General features: G+C 47.8%; 1 long non-coding RNA gene across 1 annotated transcript; it reads left to right on the top strand.

Moving 5' to 3' along the window:
• Nucleotides 1-11,034: 11,034 nt before the first annotated feature.
• LOC113593154 (uncharacterized) lies at nt 11,035-14,650 on the top strand. Its single transcript, XR_003413204.2, has 3 exons — nt 11,035-11,269; nt 12,558-12,810; nt 14,339-14,650. It is a non-coding gene; the product is annotated as an uncharacterized LOC113593154 (long non-coding RNA).
• The last annotated feature ends 2,455 nt before the right edge of the window (nt 14,651-17,105 follow it).

Below are 17,105 nucleotides of genomic sequence, written 5' to 3'. Positions count from 1 at the left end.
TTAACTATCAGAGATCTCTGAGTAGGGGCTCTCTTCTGTCTGTCCTACCTAGGGCTCCTCCATCAGGTCCTGTGGGCTTGGCCCTTCTGCTCTTTATTTTATTTTTATTTATTTAAGTTTTTGAGAGAGAGAGAGAGAGAGAGAGAGAGAATCTTAAGCATGCTTTGTGCTCAGCTTGGAGCCTGAGATGGGGCTCGATCCCACGACCCTGGGATCAAAAACTGAGCCGAAATCGAGAATCTGATGCTTGACCACCCAGGCGTCCCTGCTCTTTCTTTTCTACCCAGGGCTGTGGGAGGAGGGGCAGTGACATTGGTGATCTAATGTATTCATTCATGCTAATATCATGGAGGAGGGTCACATGTTGCCACATGTTGCCTCTCAATCCATACATGTCTCCAATTATGTGTAGCTGCGTTCAGTGGGTTTCACTCCAAGTGGGAGGCACCAGATTTGAATTGAGGTCCATTTGATTCATCTAATACAGTCCTGTGAGGTCCTGTGAATCATCTAATACAGACTATCGTTGGTGTTAAGTCCTGTTCAACATTAAATCTGTAATCCTTTTCTCTCAGAATGGCAGTGATTTCTTTTTGGAGCTTCAAAAAAGTGACCATCTGAGACGAGACAGTGACCGTGCAGTGCGGGGGCGGGTGTGGGGGGAGCTTGAGTCTTGAAGAACTAGAACTTTCTCTGGCTGGAGACTGCCCTGAGGGCGGATCCTCAAAGCACAGGGCACACATCGCCGAGCACAGCCACTTCCGGATGAGCTCTCTGAGTTCCTCCATGGTCCCCTTCTCCCCTTCCACCTGCCTCTGCGTGGCTGTCTCCTGGGCTTCGAGAAAGCCACGTTACAATTCTCTCCACGTTGTCACCTTCCTATTCAGGTAGGATGTGTGCAGGCTGGTGAGAGAAAAGCAGAATCCGGAGAGTGGGGTATAACAACAGAGGTCACTTCCTTGGGCTTCTTTTAAAACCAGAAGTCCTTTTGCAGGGAGGGATTTTACAAAATCGAACGAGCAGATGACTCTTTTTTCTCCCACCTGCCAGTCCTGAGCACCTGAAAGAAGAAAGAAGGTAGTAAATTGTGTGTGCTTGTTGCTAAGGTTGTAGTCATTGATAAATTGTAAGCCTTTTATTTATGTAAGATGTGCCTCACAGACTTCAAATTATTAGGCTGTCATATCAATGAGAAGGAAAGAGACCTTGGTCCTCGTTATTTTTGGAGGTTATTAGAAGAGTTTGTAACAACGTAAACTTTCTGGAAGAGGCAGCCGTCTCACCTTTAATATGTATAAGAGCCTGACTCTACGCTCGATGCAGCGGGCTGGATGTTAGGGTCCGTGGGTTCTACCGTTGGTCATACACCCGCACCATCTCAGAAAAGTCACCACTGCTTGAAAGCTGATCTCAACGTGGTTGAGAAAACCTGGTCAAAAGCCTTTTGTAACATTTTTTTAAGTTTATTCATTTTTGAGACAGAGAGAGACAGAGCATGAGCAGGGGAGGGGCAGAGAGAGAGGGAGACACAGAATCTGAAGCAGGCTCCAGGCTCTGAGCTGTCAGCACAGAGTCCGATGCGGGGCTCGAACTCACGAACCTCGAGGTCATGACCTGAGCCGAAGTCGGACACTTAACCGACTGAGCCACCCAGGTGCCCCTATATATTTTTGAATATAAAGATGAACCTGATGAACGAGTAGGTGCCCTCGGTGCCTAGTGAGGAAATGGTGATGGATTCTCTCCAAAGCATCCACAGGCACGTGATCAGGAATGAGCATTGGTGTGTGGCTTGCCTGGATCAAGCCATCTCTTTTGAGTACTCCGTACTCCCCTCCCTTGTCTCTGTCCCTTTGCTAAGTAGCCTTATCCATTCCAGTTCCTCCAGTATCTTCTCCAATACCCCCCACTATCCTTTGTTGCTTTCTCCTCATCCTCCAGACCTGCTTCCAAGGTGGCATCTAATCAGCTCATTCATGTCAAGGATGTCTACATAGCTTAATATGCACTCTTCCCAGGTGCGTTTGACGATTTTTAAAGGGCTTTAAGTCAAAGAATTCACTTTAAGCATTAACAGGCCAGTGAACTATATTCAGCTAGCAAAGTTGCCTGGGAGACCTTTCCGTGTGTTCTGCTCCTCGTGTTGGTCTTGAGAGCATCGCATGGGTAGGAAAAGAAGCCATTGTGAATAGTGCACCTGCGAAGTGAGCTCAGTACTGTAGTAGCAATTTACTGGGTGTAAGCCGGGGGGGGGGCACTTCCGTTGCTAGTTAAATTTAGGGTGTCAATATGGTACCTTTCTATTCTCCCAAGTTCAGGACCATTTGAACAATAGATACAACAGAGATCAGAGATGAAGTTCCAGAATGTCTCCAGAATGTGTGGAGGTGAAACCATTTGGAGACTGTAATGTTAGATTTATTACCAAAGGTACTTGCTAAAACTTTACCCTTAACCTCCAGTCTTTGCCCCAGCTGCCCAGGACGGGCATGATCCAGTGAGGGGAGAGAGTAGGTGGTCAGATGCATTTCTCTAGTGTAAGAACTTCCGCGTTGGAACACGAGCCAGGGGATGGATATTGCTCGTCCACACTGCAGCTTGTCCAGGTGACCTCAGCCTCTAATCTGTTATATTCTATATAGAGTGCACACGGCCTTAACGCCAGAATTGCCCACATGGGCTTCTACAGAAAATTGTCATGTTAGGAAAATAATTAAGATCAGCATGGGGAATATTAAATAGTATGGGGAAATAAGTTTGGGAAAATCTGTGGGCTTTTTGCAGGATTTCTCAGAACACTCAGTGTATAAATACACAGGGTTCCCCACACTAATGTGCCTTTTTTTTCCTGGAACATCAAACACCCCTCAATAAATGCTATCTTAAGCTAAATGTGGAGGAGGGGTTTTTGTTATTCTTTAAATCAGCAAACCATCCAAAGAGGCTAAGAACTCTACTAACAGAATGAAAGTCAAGGTAAATTAGCTAAATTGTCCCTATTTCACGTGGGGGGAAAGCCTGAGACCCACACCCTTTGCTATAGTCCTGCTGTATCAAAAAGATATTTACATAGGCATATGCAAAGCAAAACCTTGCTTATAGCTTTGAACTGTGTATAGACAACGTGTGAATGTACATACTCACGTACACACACGCACACACACACACACACACACACACATGCTCACACGTGGTTTTCTGATGACGAATGGGTGATTTTTATTTTCTGCTAGGTTTTTTTTTTTTTAACCTGATGTCCCCTGTGAATTTCAATTGTTTCCTTTTGTGACTTGGGGCATTTTTACTAATTTGATGACGTTCTAGATGATCTCGGTACATGGAGGCAGATCAATGGAGTGGTTTATGCGACCGTTGGAGAAAGAACCTCCTTCTGTGTTCACATTGGCTACAGCTCCTTTGCAAAGAGTTGCAGTTTGATTCTAAACTCGAATGGAATGTTAAGGTAACTGGCTCCGGCATGATACTTGGGAATTTCTGCGAGAGGCTCCGGCTGGGGCCAGGAGGGAATTGAACCCTGGTGAACTCTCCAAGAGCCCTGAGGTTATGACAGCTTCCCTGTGACAGTTGCCTCAAGTCAGAGACCAGCATCCTTCATAATTGATTTTTCTCTTGTTACCAAACTTCCTGTTCTTGCGCTAAGTTGTTGTTGTCCCCCCCTCCTCCCCCCACCGTGAAACTTGTGTGTCTTTTTAGCTAGAAATGTAAGAGATTGGGAGACGTGGTCATCTAGAAAAGGAGGAGCGCGTATCCAGGCCATCCTTCTGAGCACCATTCAAATGCTGCTCCTTATTACAGTGCTTGTACTTAAGGACAGTGTCACACTTCTGCGGCCACGTAGTCACAGTTGCGATGCCACTTCCATTATAAACCACTGTTTTCAGGTGCTCATGACAGCCTCACTCGTTGGGCTGAAATTTCTCATATCCGTTCTCACCTCCGAGGCGAAATTCTTGTTCTGAAGTCTGGCAGAAAGCTCTGTACCTGTGACAGTGTGGGGCCTCTCAGAAGACCCATGGGCGTGGGGGTTGGAGATTTTACAGAAGTGATATCTGGGGAACTCAGGGCCCTCATCTGTCTGATACCTGGGAGTTGGGGCTCCAAGATCACTTTGTGGACCCTGCCTTCCTGTGATAAGGTGATTTTGCAAGTCATGTGATTTCTCTGATTCCTGAGTGTTGAAGAGAATTCCTTAATCCTAGAAGCAAGCAGGTGAGCTAATTCTGCAGGAAAACTTGGCTTTGACCTTACCACATCGGTCTGGGCACCCTTGTCTAACCAGAGGCTAGTTTGCCTGTATAGTTGGACCTGGCTGTCACTTTCCTCTGAGTTTGGACTCATCCACCTTTGTCAGCTTAGAAGTCCTTTCCCGCCCTCTTCTACCAAAAGCCTAATTTTCTATAAAATCTAATTCCTCTGTCATCTTCTCTGTGAGGCTCACCTTGTCATCTCAGGCAAATCTTTTTTTGTTAAAAATTTTTTTTTAATTTTTAAAATTTTTTTGAGAGAGAGAGGGAGTGGGGGAGGTGCAGGGAGGGAGGGGGACAGAGCGCTTGAAGCAGGTTCAGAGCTGACAGCAGAGAACCCCATGTGGGGCTTGAACTCACGAACCATGAGATCACCACCTGAACCGAAGATTCAGGTTCACCTGAACACCACCTACTGACCCACCCAGGCGCCCAGGCAAATTCCTTCTTACTCTGTATTCTTACAGCATGTTATGTGTACCACTCATGTTTTGCCCGTTTATTCTTCCTCAGTTATGTGTATTCATATGTCTTCTGCTTATGGCCCTCCCTCCCATTAGCTTACAAACTTCCTGAGGGTAAGGACTCTTAAATTTTTGCAAACATTGCAATGCCTCATGCATAATCGCTACTCAATAAATGCTTCTTAGATCAATTCGGTTCATTATCACCATTGACGGAACATCAGCCATATTGCAGCTCTCTGCAAAATGGTGGTATTTGAGATTTTGAACAACAAAAACTGAAATTGATGTAATTCTTGCCCTATGCAAATATGTGATTTGAGATGTTTAGCAAGGAGACAGCCAAATGGAAAAAAAAAACATATTTAAAATATAAAGCTAACCAAATAACATGGGATCTGATGGTAGAGTTTCAACACCAGACCTTCCATGGGCGATGCCTTTGTGAGTGGAGGGGGTAGGATAGATTTGTGGTTGAGAAAGAACGTGTGGGAAGGTATTTTTCTGGACCACCTGCTTCACTAAGTTCATGGAAAGATTTTTTTCAAAAGCTATCGGTGGAGGATCATCCAAACCATTTTCTGTGATAGTTTCCAAATTGTTCCCGAAATAAATCAACTTGAAGTTAGGCTGATGGCAAAAACTAGTCTTTTTAGTGACAATTTACCTCAAGAGGGCTCGTGTTCTTTATTTTTTTTAATGTTTATTTATTTTTGAGACAGAGAGAGACAGAGCATGAACGGGGGCGGGACAGAGAGAGAGGGAGACACAGAATGGGAAGCAGGCTCCAGGCTCTGAGCTGTCAGCACAGAGCCCGACGCGGGGCTCGAACTCACGGACTGTGAGATCATGACCCAAGCCGCCGACTGAGCCACGCAGGTGCCCCAGGGCTTGTGTTCTTTAAAACGGACCCACATTGTCCCCTCATTCCTGCAAGATTACTGAAAAGTGAAGATAACTCAAAATACAACGCGTATCTAAAAGCGAGGCTTAATAAAATATCTTCCCTCCTGCAACCTCAGCATCTCTATTATTAATGTCTCCCCACCAATTGATCGCAGATGTTCCTTGTCTTTTTCTGTGTGTCTCTGTTGTATTGAATTTGAGGCTTGTTCTGCTGAGGAGACCCAGCCTGACAGGGAGGATGTGGAAAAATGATCAGAGCCAGCACTCACTCCTTAATTCTGTCTGCTGTGCTGCTCCTTTGAATGACACTGGGAGCCAGCACAGAGACGAGCCATTGTATGCTCCTGTCTCTGTGCAATTGTTACGTCTGTTACCCTATTACGGAACAAGCTATCTCTTTGGATAGAGTGCCCCTCTGGTCAATTTTCAAATGCATTTGGATGTTGGGAGAGCTTCTCAGCTTCTGTGATGAAATCCGACTCAGGATTTAAAAGCAGGCATTCTGCACATTGGGGTAATTAGCTAAGGCTTATCCCACTTTATCCCCAATCCCCGTCGACCTATTTTAGGTGTAATGTTTCAAGAGTTGCGATACAAAGGTGGAAACGGAGTCAGTCAGCAGCGTTTTGCCACCTTCTCATTCCCCGCTTCCCCTCCCCGTGTTTCCACATTCAATGCCTAACCATCCCACTTGGAAGTTTAACTGAGTTCCACGCTCCTTTTTTAAGAGGTAAGCTTGGCCCTAGAACTCCAGTATAGGGAGCGCGGAGACCCAGGGAATCAGAGAGGTTCGGGCTCACCTTGAAGGCATTGAAGGCGCCCATTGCATGACCTTGAAAATGTTAGGTGTCTCCACTCAAAGGAGTCTGAAGAAAAAATCCAATCTCCACTGGTGCTGTGACTACGCTGAAAGCCTGCTCTCACCTTCTTTCTCTGCCCTCTCTCTCTCTCTCTCTCTCTCTCTCACCCACGCACCCATGCACACGCACGCATTCACACACTGCACACGCATGTGCAGAGGAAAAAACAGGGGAAGGAAAAGAAGTAAAAAATAAATGCAACGCGATGTCTGAACACCCAGATAAAACACAGCCCTTCCATTTTGCCTTTAACTCCAGAAGGGGAAGAAAGAAACAATTATACAATTACGAAACAGGGCAAAAGGGCCTGTAAATGGCCCCAGTGAGTTGTTCTTTACATAAGAAAGTTTTACCATTGTGTGGCAAGCACGCCTTCTTTTCCTTCCTTCCACTTTTTTGACCTCTGCCGTTATCTCTAGATTTATCAGCAATACTAGATGGCTTTTTCACATCAGTAAGCACCATCCAAAATATAACAATCAGAAAGAATCAGAGAAAATAAATCAATGTCCACAAACAACCGACCAATTTTGGCAAGTACAATTTATTCATAAAAGCTACAGTTCACTGGGGATTCTCTCGTCTTGCATCCACAATGCCCTTGATTCAGATGCCAGCTTGGTGAGCGCCAGGTGGCAGCCAAGATGGGAAGTCATGCATTGTTCCATCCGGTTTGCTTTGTTCCCCTAATGCCTCTGGTCTCCCTCTTTTTAATCTCAGAGGCACACTTTATTCTAGAAATTCTATAGGATTGTTATCCTAACTAATTGAAGATAGAAATTAAAGTTGAGCCGGCCTTGTGTTTTGTTTTTGTTTTTGTTTTTGTTTTGCAGGGGTTGGAGTGTGGAGGGAGGGTGTTGTAAAAAGGGGGCCTCCTGGTCTTGTCCATAGGCTCACTGCTCTGAGAATTTCTGACGCCTTCTCCTGATCTTGGGTATCATTGCCCCTCAGAGGTCATAGTCATGCACCGGCAGAAACCATCTTGGCAAAGAGACTTCCATATTTCAGCTCTATGCTCTGTTTAGGATTAATTGCATACCTCCCCCCCCCCCGGGGGCTCTGTGTTGCCCAGCCAACACTACACGTATTTTGTCTTAGATCCCTTCTTTCGTGTGTTTCAGTTTACATTTACATTCCTAAGCATTTCTCTTCCTCTCTTTATGAAAGCCTGCTTATGTCTGAGGTGCAAGGAGGAAGCTAAATGCTTTGCTTTCCAGCCAGGGCCAAGAGAAAGGGGAAGGGGACGAAAGGGAACATAGACGTGGGTGGGAGAGGAGAATGGAAAATATATCAAACAAAAGCACTCTTAGAGCTGTAAACAAGGGCTCCTAGACCTGAAAACACAGAGTAAATAATTCCGCTGACAATAATTAATTAACAACAATAGTTTGCACTCAGAGCTCAGCTTCCATCCGGTAACCTCAGAGCACTTCACAAACCACACTTAATTAAGGCTCTCGGCCCCCTGTGGAGGGGAAGCGGGTATTAATAGCACCCTTTCTCCTGCGTGGAAACAAAGGCACGGTGGATGGAGTTCATGGCTCGCCCAGCAGCTTGCTCCTCTGGAAACGCTGGTCAGTGGGGAAGAGAGGAGCCTTCAGTCAGGTTAACAGGGTCCAGGTCCGTGTCACCCAAAGTGGCAGGGGGTGACCTGCCTCGGTGACCGGTGTGTACCGTTGGTAATTAGTTGCCAACCCGACACACACCTGCTGTCCGTGTGGTTCACGCATCTTGTCCTCACCTAGGCTGGCTACCTGGCTTACAGCCTCTTATCTGGTCCAAGCACAGGAAATCTCAGCTTCCCGCTCCCAGAGCAAGCTGGGAGGTGAACTCTCCTGCACAGACAGTATTTAATTTGTGATGGCTTGATGAGGTTAGTCACCTTGCTCCTTACCTCTGTGTTCTCCTGGCCACGTGGCCGCCAGACTTACTTTCTGCTGCTACTTTGTCATGGGGGCTGACGGAGAGGGACCCGGGAGGAACAGAGGAGAGACCCCCGCATCTGTCTGGGTGGTGCTGTCCTGCCCTTCCCCCTCCCCCTTCATCCTCCTGGTAGCCCTCGGCTGGCAGCTGCTACTGTGCTCCCCCCCACCCCCGCCCGGGCCCCCCAGATGGAAGGAGGAAAGATTAGCTCTCCCTGCATCTCATGCCAGGGCTGCGTGGTGGATTAGGTTGGCAGAGAGACCCGAATAGCTCCATCTTCGGGAGCAGAAAGATCCTTCTCAAGGTCACTCTGCAACATACATATGTTTCTGAGTTGCTCGGGAAAGCTGCCTTCCTGGTCCACTCAGATCCTGGATCCTGACTTAGAAGAATCCTAAACGCTACTGGTATTGGCATTGCTTTTTAAGCCAAGCATTTTGCAAAACACGCCCCTTGTCAATTTCCCCACAATGAAATTTTAAGTTATTATTAATCCTTTGAATACTTATTTTGTAGGGAAATGTATAATTACAAAGAGCTATTAAAAATTCGGTAATGATCTTATACAGATATACATTTACTTATAACAATATCAAATACACTTGAAATTTAAAAAAAAGGTAGGTGTATTTACAAAACACTCTTTTTTTTTTTTTTTTTTTTTTTTTTAGGTGAGAGACGACACTCAATGTATGGTCAAATTTGAAACTGCCCGCCATAATCCACATCCTTCAAGGACCTTTGGCACATGGGTTGGAGATATTTGTTTTATCATGTGAGAGATATAAAAGTTGGGGTGACTAAGCCTTTGGGAATTCCCAGAAATAGACATAACATGTTCCTGGATGCTTACACCGTTTGGCTGGATTTTGAATACCAGAAGCGGACTTACCCTTTCTTTCAGAGGAGCATGAAAACCATGGAGGGGCACCTGGGTGATTCATTCGGTTGAGCGTCCAACTTCGGCTCAGGTCATGATCTCGCAGTCCGTGGGTTTGAGCCCCGTGTCGGGCTCTGTGCTGACAGCTCAGAGCCTGGAGCCTGCTTTGGCTTCTGTGTCTCCTTCTCTTTCTGCCTTTCCCCCACTCATGTTCTGTCTCTCTCTCAAAAATAAACACTTAAAAACATTAAAAAAAAAACATGCAGTGCACATGGGCCCATTTGGGAAAATGCCTTGAGCCTTCAGGGGATACCTCTTCTATAGGTTTCTACCATTACTCTAGGATTCCTCTGCATGCCTTTTTTCCCCTGGAGTTTATCAAAGCATCTTGTAAAAAATGATCACAATAAGGATCACAGAAGCTATGCAAAACACAACCTTGGTGGATCTACAACATATCAGAGGACGGTGTAATTCTTTTCTTTTTTGAATTAGAATTCTTCTGGGGCAGGGTGGCTTGGTTAAGTGTCCGACTTCGGCTCAGGTCATGATCTCACGGTTTGTGAGTTCGAGCCCCGCATCGGGCTCTGTGCTGACAGCTCAGAGCCTGGAGCTGCTTTGGATTCTGTGTCTCCCTCTCTCTCTGCCCCTACTCGCCCTCCCCATCTCTCTCAAAAATAAACGTTAAAAATTTTTTTTGAATTAGAATTCTTCTTCCCATGCGCTCTCAAGGTCTAGGAGGTCAACACAGAGGGCTAAGGAGGATTCAGGGCTCAGAAAAATTATTGTAAAGAGAACAGATTGTTGTACAGACCAAGCATAGCTTGACGCCACTCATGGTGAGCATTTATTGGGCTCCTGCTATGTCGATATATTTACAGAGATTCAATAACAAGGTACATGAAAAATGTATACAGCACTGATACTGTTACCTATTTTCTGCACAATTGTGAAGGGTCGTTATACTCATCCCTATCTTGGAGAAAATTCGGGTGTAAGGTGTGACCTGCTCAAAGTCACGTTCTGGCGAATGGCAGAGCTGGAGTCCAATGCAGCTACGACTCAATATTAGGAGCTCAGGCTGTGGCTCCGTGTATCTGTTGGGAGGCTCACTGTTTCCCAAGAATAACTTGGAAAACTTAACTTGCCGCACAACTGTGAGGGCTCTCAGTACCTGGTGGCCCCCACTGCGGACGGCTGGCTGCCCTACGTGCAGTGGGATGTGAACTCCCGGAAGGTTCTGCCACCCGCGAAAAAGAGTGATGCCTTGTGGAGAGCTGGAGCTGTGTGGTGGGATCGGAGATGCTAGTTTTGTCTTTAAAGGAAAAATCCATGAACCCAGAGCCAAGAGTTTGAGTCGCAATGTACCAATGTTCTCCCCCAAACCCCAGTTTTCCTCCATGTGACCTGATGGTTCATTCAGTCATCACATAATGTTTGAGTCTCAACCTTGAACCAGGCACAGTGTTGGGGGGGGGGGGGTGCTATTCTCTACCCTTTAGGAACTCTGGTGGTAGATGAATTAAAAAAGGGGATAATAATGCAGTGTAACAAGTGGAATAATAGAGACCTGGAAAACATCTGTGGATGCCTGGTGGAATTAAGGAAGTGTTCACAGAAGAGGTGACATTTGAATAAGGTCTCAAATACCTGCGAGTTGGCGAGAGGAAGGATTCAATGCAAATTAACTGCCGTGTGTGCGCGTGCGCATGCGTATTCCTTCCCTGTATCAGTTAATAGTGCCAGGCTTCGGGGATACGACTGTGAATGGGACAAATATCCCACCCCTAAGATGCTTAGTCTGATTAGGGAGACAGGTCACTGCCATATGGAATGTTAAACGTTGTAATGAGCACATATAGAAGGAGCTCCAACTCAGCCTGGGGCAGGGGAAGAATTTCAAGCCGAGAAGACAGGTTGGGAGTTTGGAAGGGCACCACACGCCCCAGTGCACTGTCTATGGGCAAAATGGTAAGGCTGGAGAATGGTATAAAGGGTCATACGTGCCTAGCTAAAAATTTGGATTTTTATCCTGAGACAATGGAGAATTTTTTTGGGGGGGGGGAGAGGAGGGATTTCCTGTGAAATTGGAAAAAAGAGCCTGGGGGAGAGAGTACCGTGGTAAACCTCTGTGCAAGTTCTTATGATGGGGGCAGCTGGTGGGTGGGCAGAGTGAGAGGAGCTGATCTAGAAGATGGCCCTGAATAAGAAAAGACAGTTTATAGATGAGGTCTGGGGGCAGAAGAAGGATTCGGGGGGTAAGGCAGAGTGAGAATGAGATCTAGTTTCCCTGACACCAACACTGCAGCTGGAAAAGATCTGGTGGAAAGATGGCGAGTTCACCTCTGGACATATTTGATGAGGTGCTTGCTACATATTCAGTAGACGTGTCTGCTTGGTCAGGTAGGGGTCGATGACCACGCCTCCGGGGAAAGGCAGGAGCTGCCTGGGTTTGTGGGTGCACCTGTAGTGATGGCAATGCGCATGGAGGTCCGAGGGTACCTCCCCAGGGAAGGGAACACTTGGGGCCGATGCTGACGCCGATCTGCTATTGTGGAGATTGAAAGGGAAAGCCAGAGAGCTATGGGGAAGACAGGAATGAACGAGATCCTGGAGGCCGAGAGAAGATGGGTGTGGGGAAAGCAGCCTGTGCAGGAGCAGGAGGGAGAGGAAAGGTGGACCACTGGGCTGGTAATGGGGGGACCACTGGTAGATCCAAGAGGGCCTGGCATCTCCCGTGTGCACTTCATGAGGCTGCTCCATGCCTGTGAAGCAAGAGACTGTGAGCTGCTAGATGAATGTCAAGTATGCGTCCCCTGCCTGCACCTCCTCCCGTTCCCTTTCTCCACCCCCAAACACTCGTCAACACTACTTCCAGCTGCCAACCCCACCTTGTTTCTTATTAGCTTCTCTTCCTCCAGGAAGCCTTCCCAGATTCTCAGCAATGGAAACCGCTCCTTGGCCCCCTCCTACCACAAACCCAAGCCTGGGTAAAATGTTCCCCTTCTGGTCTTTCATCACACCTTGTGCATCTCTGTATCCTCAAGGATCCACCTGTACCGTCCATTATCTGTTTATAACATGTCCATTTAGTGTCCCTCAGGTGTGTCTGTTTATGAGGACGAGTCATGTCTGACGCTCCTAGAATCCCCTCATTGCAGCTGAGTGCCTGACACTTAATAGAGCCTCGATAAAACGTGGTTGAACATGAATGAACAAATAGGAGGCAGACACCCAGGTGTCTGTTTTCTTTTTCTAGAAACCAGAGCACTCAACCTGTCAGCACAACAGCTTTCGGCCACTCACCTAAGAAGCAAAGCAGTTGGTGGGGAGCTGTGACCAGACCAGCTGACAGTGCTAATTAAAACATCCAACCCATGTGTATGCAAATCCAGAAACAGCGTGTCAGGGAAGATAACTCCTGATCCGAACTCATCCCCAGAGCTTTTCCTGAGCCCAGCTGTTGAGAGGCAATCTGCAGCACGGCCACTTGATAAAATTATTTCTGTTTGGTGAGTGTGGGTGGGCATGCCGGTGTGTGAAAACCAGGACGGTCGGGGCAGGAGCTGATGGGAAATCAAATCATGGAAGCTTCAGGAATGAAAGCACGGTGGAAAAAAAAAAATCCTTAGGGACCTCATCAAGTTTGGGGTTAGAGAGCAGGACCAGGGGAAGAAATATCTGATTGTTATACTTCCCTTACACTACCTGACTTTCACGTTCAATGCAGCATCGAGCCACAAACACAAATTCATAGGCACAAACCTTAGACGAATTATCTCGGCAGCCCTCGAAGCTTTAGAGCTGGTGCTTAACGCCTTCCAGTTACCAGATTCAACACAGAGCGATATTATACGTTTATTGGGGGCAGAGAGTTGTCTTCTAAGAATCTGCAATGCCGTTCACAGGAAACGTGTTACTTGCGGGTGAAAGGAGATGTGGGTCCTTGTCCCAGCTCTGTCACACACTGGCTGTGTGATCCTGTGCAAATCACTTGGCTTCTCTGAGCCTTTGTTGCCTGTTCTTGAAATTAGGGTCTCCAGACTATCAGATCTCTGGAGTTTCTTCTTACACTATGATGATGCAACTGTACTCTCCTGATTTTGTAGACCAGGATCGGGCTAAGTTCAGGTTCACTCAGAGGGGGTGAGTCAGTCCCTGGCTTATCGGCAGGGATGCTATCTCCCAGGCTATTGGTTTAAGGTTTTTATTTTTGAGAGAGAGAGAGAGAGAGAGAGAGAGGGCACAAGTGGGGGAGGGGCAGAGAGAGAGGGAGACACAGAATCTGAAGCAGCCTTCAGGCTCCGAGCTGTCAACACAGAGCCTGACACGGGGCTTGAACCCACGAACCGTGAGATCATGACCTGAGCCGAAGTCAGACGCTTAAACAATTGAGCCCCTCAGGCGTCCCCCAGACTACCAGTTTAGATCGCTCTCCTCCGTTTAGACTCAGCCCCCGGTTTTTGTCATGTGCATACGTCCCCGATGTGTTGTTTATTGAGCCGACTCTCCTCCATCTTCCTTCTCCTGGCCTTTTAAGAATTCCCCCCTCTTTCTTGGTCTGGCTTTGGGCAATGCAGCTGGGCAGTTGTGAGCATCTAGTCAGGTGACTGCCTGGCCCCGTCCTGGAAAACGTACAAAGAAGAGAAAAAGAAGAGTGGAAGTTGGGTGCGTTTATGCCAATGCCTTCTCCTGGAACTCACACAGCTCTCTGCAGCTGCATGCAAACTGGGCCAGGACTACCATTCAAAGTGCCTCCTGGAAGTGCCCGCAATACTATTCGATCACAGTGTCAGGCCTGGAAGAGTTCACCTTTCTGCTCTCAGGCTCTGTGCTGCTGTCTTCAGGCTGAGTTGGCCAATGGGGATGCCACAGACTTCTCTGTTATTGGCTGGGGCGGCACTCCATTCTTTTTCGCTACAGAGGGGTGGCCAGAGTTTCCAGGGAGCTGGAAAGAATGGAAATGCCTCCTGCTCGGACACTGCCCTGGGCTGGTAAGTCTCTAGGCAGGGCCTTAATTTTAGGCGTGCTTCTTTCCAGGTTCTCGATTGCTATCACTCCCGCAGTTCAGCCTTCTTTGTCCGTGTTCGAGCGAGTCAGCCCAGGACCGATAAATCACGGGAGTCCACAGTTTTGTTCTACAGCCTCCTCGATTCACTTAACTATTTATGAAACGCCTACTATGTGCGGCCCTTCTGCTAGATGCCGGGAATACAGAAATGGACAAACTCTGGCACACGATATTTTGAAGTTAGCGGGAGAAAGTCAAATAAAAAGAGAAGTTGTAATCAGAGATATGAAATGGCCAGTTGTTGTTGGAGCAGGGGAAGATAATGACCAGCATTCTCGGGAAATCAGGCAAGTTTCTTATTGGCGGAATTTTTAGAAAACGGCGAGTGGCGAAGTTTGCTGGGGGGCAGGGGGAAGATTGCCCGGACAAAGCCTGCTTGGCTGTTAAAGGGCAGCGCTTGGATACCGGTGAGAAGCTCCCTATGGCTGCAGCAAGAGGCGTGAGGGGTGCAGAGCCGGAGATGAGGCGGATACGATATTGGCAGGACCCGCTTCCACACAGTGAGGTGCCACCTGAGAGGGGACAAGGGGAGGGGAAAGATCGATCCCTGAGATGGCATGTGCCAGCACGAGCCAGACACTCCGCACGCGCCATCTCCTCCGACCCACCCCTGTGACGACGTACGCATCCCAGGGCGAGTTGCTGAGCCAGGCCAAGCTTTTAAGAATCATAGTAAAAGAGAGAGAGAGAAAAAAATGGGGAGGGGGGCCACCTGGGTGACTCAGTCGGTTGGGCATCTGACTTCAGCTCAGGTCATGATCTCACGGTTTGGCTCGTGAGTTCAAGCCCCGAGTGGGGCTCTGTGCTGACAGTTCAGAGCCTGGAGCCTGCTTCAGTTCTAGGTCTCCGTCTCTCTCTCTCTGCCCCTACCACCCCCCCCAAAAAATAAATAAACATTAAAAAAAAAAAGGATCATAGTAAAAGAGGAGTAATAACCTCTTCCTCCCAGGGCAGCTAAAAAGGTTAGACACAAGAAACTTCTGTTTCTGTTAATGTGGGACTCCCTCAGGCTGGTAAAATTGGGCTTGGGGTGGGGGGATTCTGTGGGGATTCTGACGACCATCTCCTCCCTGTAGAGGTTGATTTGGGGAAAGGGAAATAGAGACAGAAGCTGAGGAGAGAAAAGTCGTCTTTGCTCAATACTCAAAACTCACACGTATTAAAATAAGGCCATCGCGGGTACAGATCAAACTCTACCATACATCCTCTTTAGTTTCTACATGTTAATTGCTTTAATCTTGTTATTTATTTTCAGCCTCACAAAAGCTCTAGGAGGTTGGTATTACTGATTCCTATTTTACAGAAGAGGAAGTTGAGCCCCAGTGTGACTAAGGATATGTCCGAGGGCCATTCAGCTGAGACCTTAAATGGTAAGGACTCCGGCTACACAGGCTGGTGAGCCTGGGAGGAGAAAGGAAGAGTGAAGGACTCGGAAAATGTGCCACAGGCCTTAGTGGTTCCTCTTCCGGGGGGCAGAAGTCTGCTCTTGTGAATTCTTCCCTGCTTCCAGGGGGAGGAAGGCGAAATGGTCCATAATCAGGACTGGGGAGAGCAGAACAGTCATGCTGAGAGGAGATAACTCTATAAACAGCCACAGGGCGAAGAAACTCAGCAAAAACATAATGAAGGCTCTTCTCTGAGACTACCGTGGGAAGCCCTGCTCTGCTAACCTCTCTGATGAGTGCTCGCTGATAACTATGTATTACCGCTCAGAATCACAGGCGGTAATTGCTAGACACGAATTTAGTCTGAAAGGTGAGATGGGGGAGATTGGAGCTGGCCTGCTTCGGTTCCCTCTCCCGGGGTTAATGTCCGCGGACAAGGGATAGTGCAGCCCTCTGGCCCCAGAGGATGGGACGACTTTTGGAATTCTGGAATTCTGGATGCCTTGTGCCCTGGTCACAGAAGAATCTCAAGCAGAAACGGCAAATCCACCCCATGTGAAACCTGACATACTCAAAATGCTCTCATAAAAGGACTACGGCAGGATATTGGGAACATTCAGTCGAGTTTCCCGGCCGCCTCGTTAGAAGGGAGCCATCCAGGGGGCCACCTCACCCTGTCACAGCCCCGCGAGAAGACTCCAGCCCCACCTTGAATATCTGAGGGGAGATACTCCTCTTACCTTTTGTTTTCATTTCTCCATGGCTCTCGGTGCCTGAACCTCAGAAGCTCACCACGTTTTGTTTCTTGGCTTCTGCTATTTTGGGTTTGTGAAGTCATTTCTTAAGTGAGGAAGTGTGGTCAGACAGCGAGAGCCCACATTTCAGAGCCCCAGCATCTGTCCCAGCGAACGAGAAAGCAAAAACTCTTATCGTCTCCCCACTCTACTTTCCAGGAGGCAACTGCAGGATTTTCTGCACAAGATATGACGGGGCAGAGTGAGGTCCCTGGGCTGGGCGGCGGGGCCACGGAGCAGAATTTCTGAATAGGCAGATTTAGACCCCTCTGAAGCACCCTGAGGATTGACAAGGAAGGTCCTAGAAAGGAATGACGTCTGACCCCAGCGAGGGAATGGATAGAGCGAGTGGCAGGGCATCGAACACAGAGCCTGGGGGTGGAGGTGCTCTGTTCTAAACATTTCTGCTGCAACAGCATAGCCAAAGTGGGCTCCTAAACCTCTAGGGTCTCCTTCCTGGTCAGGGGTTGGCCTGGCTTGGAGTGGACCAAGTATCCCCTTGACCCTGAAGCCAGTGCTCAGCTACTCTCCCCCCAGTGGCACATCCGTTCTGACCT

This window comes from Acinonyx jubatus, chromosome D1 (assembly GCF_027475565.1).
Source record: "Acinonyx jubatus isolate Ajub_Pintada_27869175 chromosome D1, VMU_Ajub_asm_v1.0, whole genome shotgun sequence".
Lineage (NCBI taxonomy): Eukaryota > Metazoa > Chordata > Mammalia > Carnivora > Felidae > Acinonyx > Acinonyx jubatus.
The sequence above is the reverse complement of the archived record's forward strand: the minus strand, read 5'-3'. Positions and strand labels throughout refer to the sequence as shown.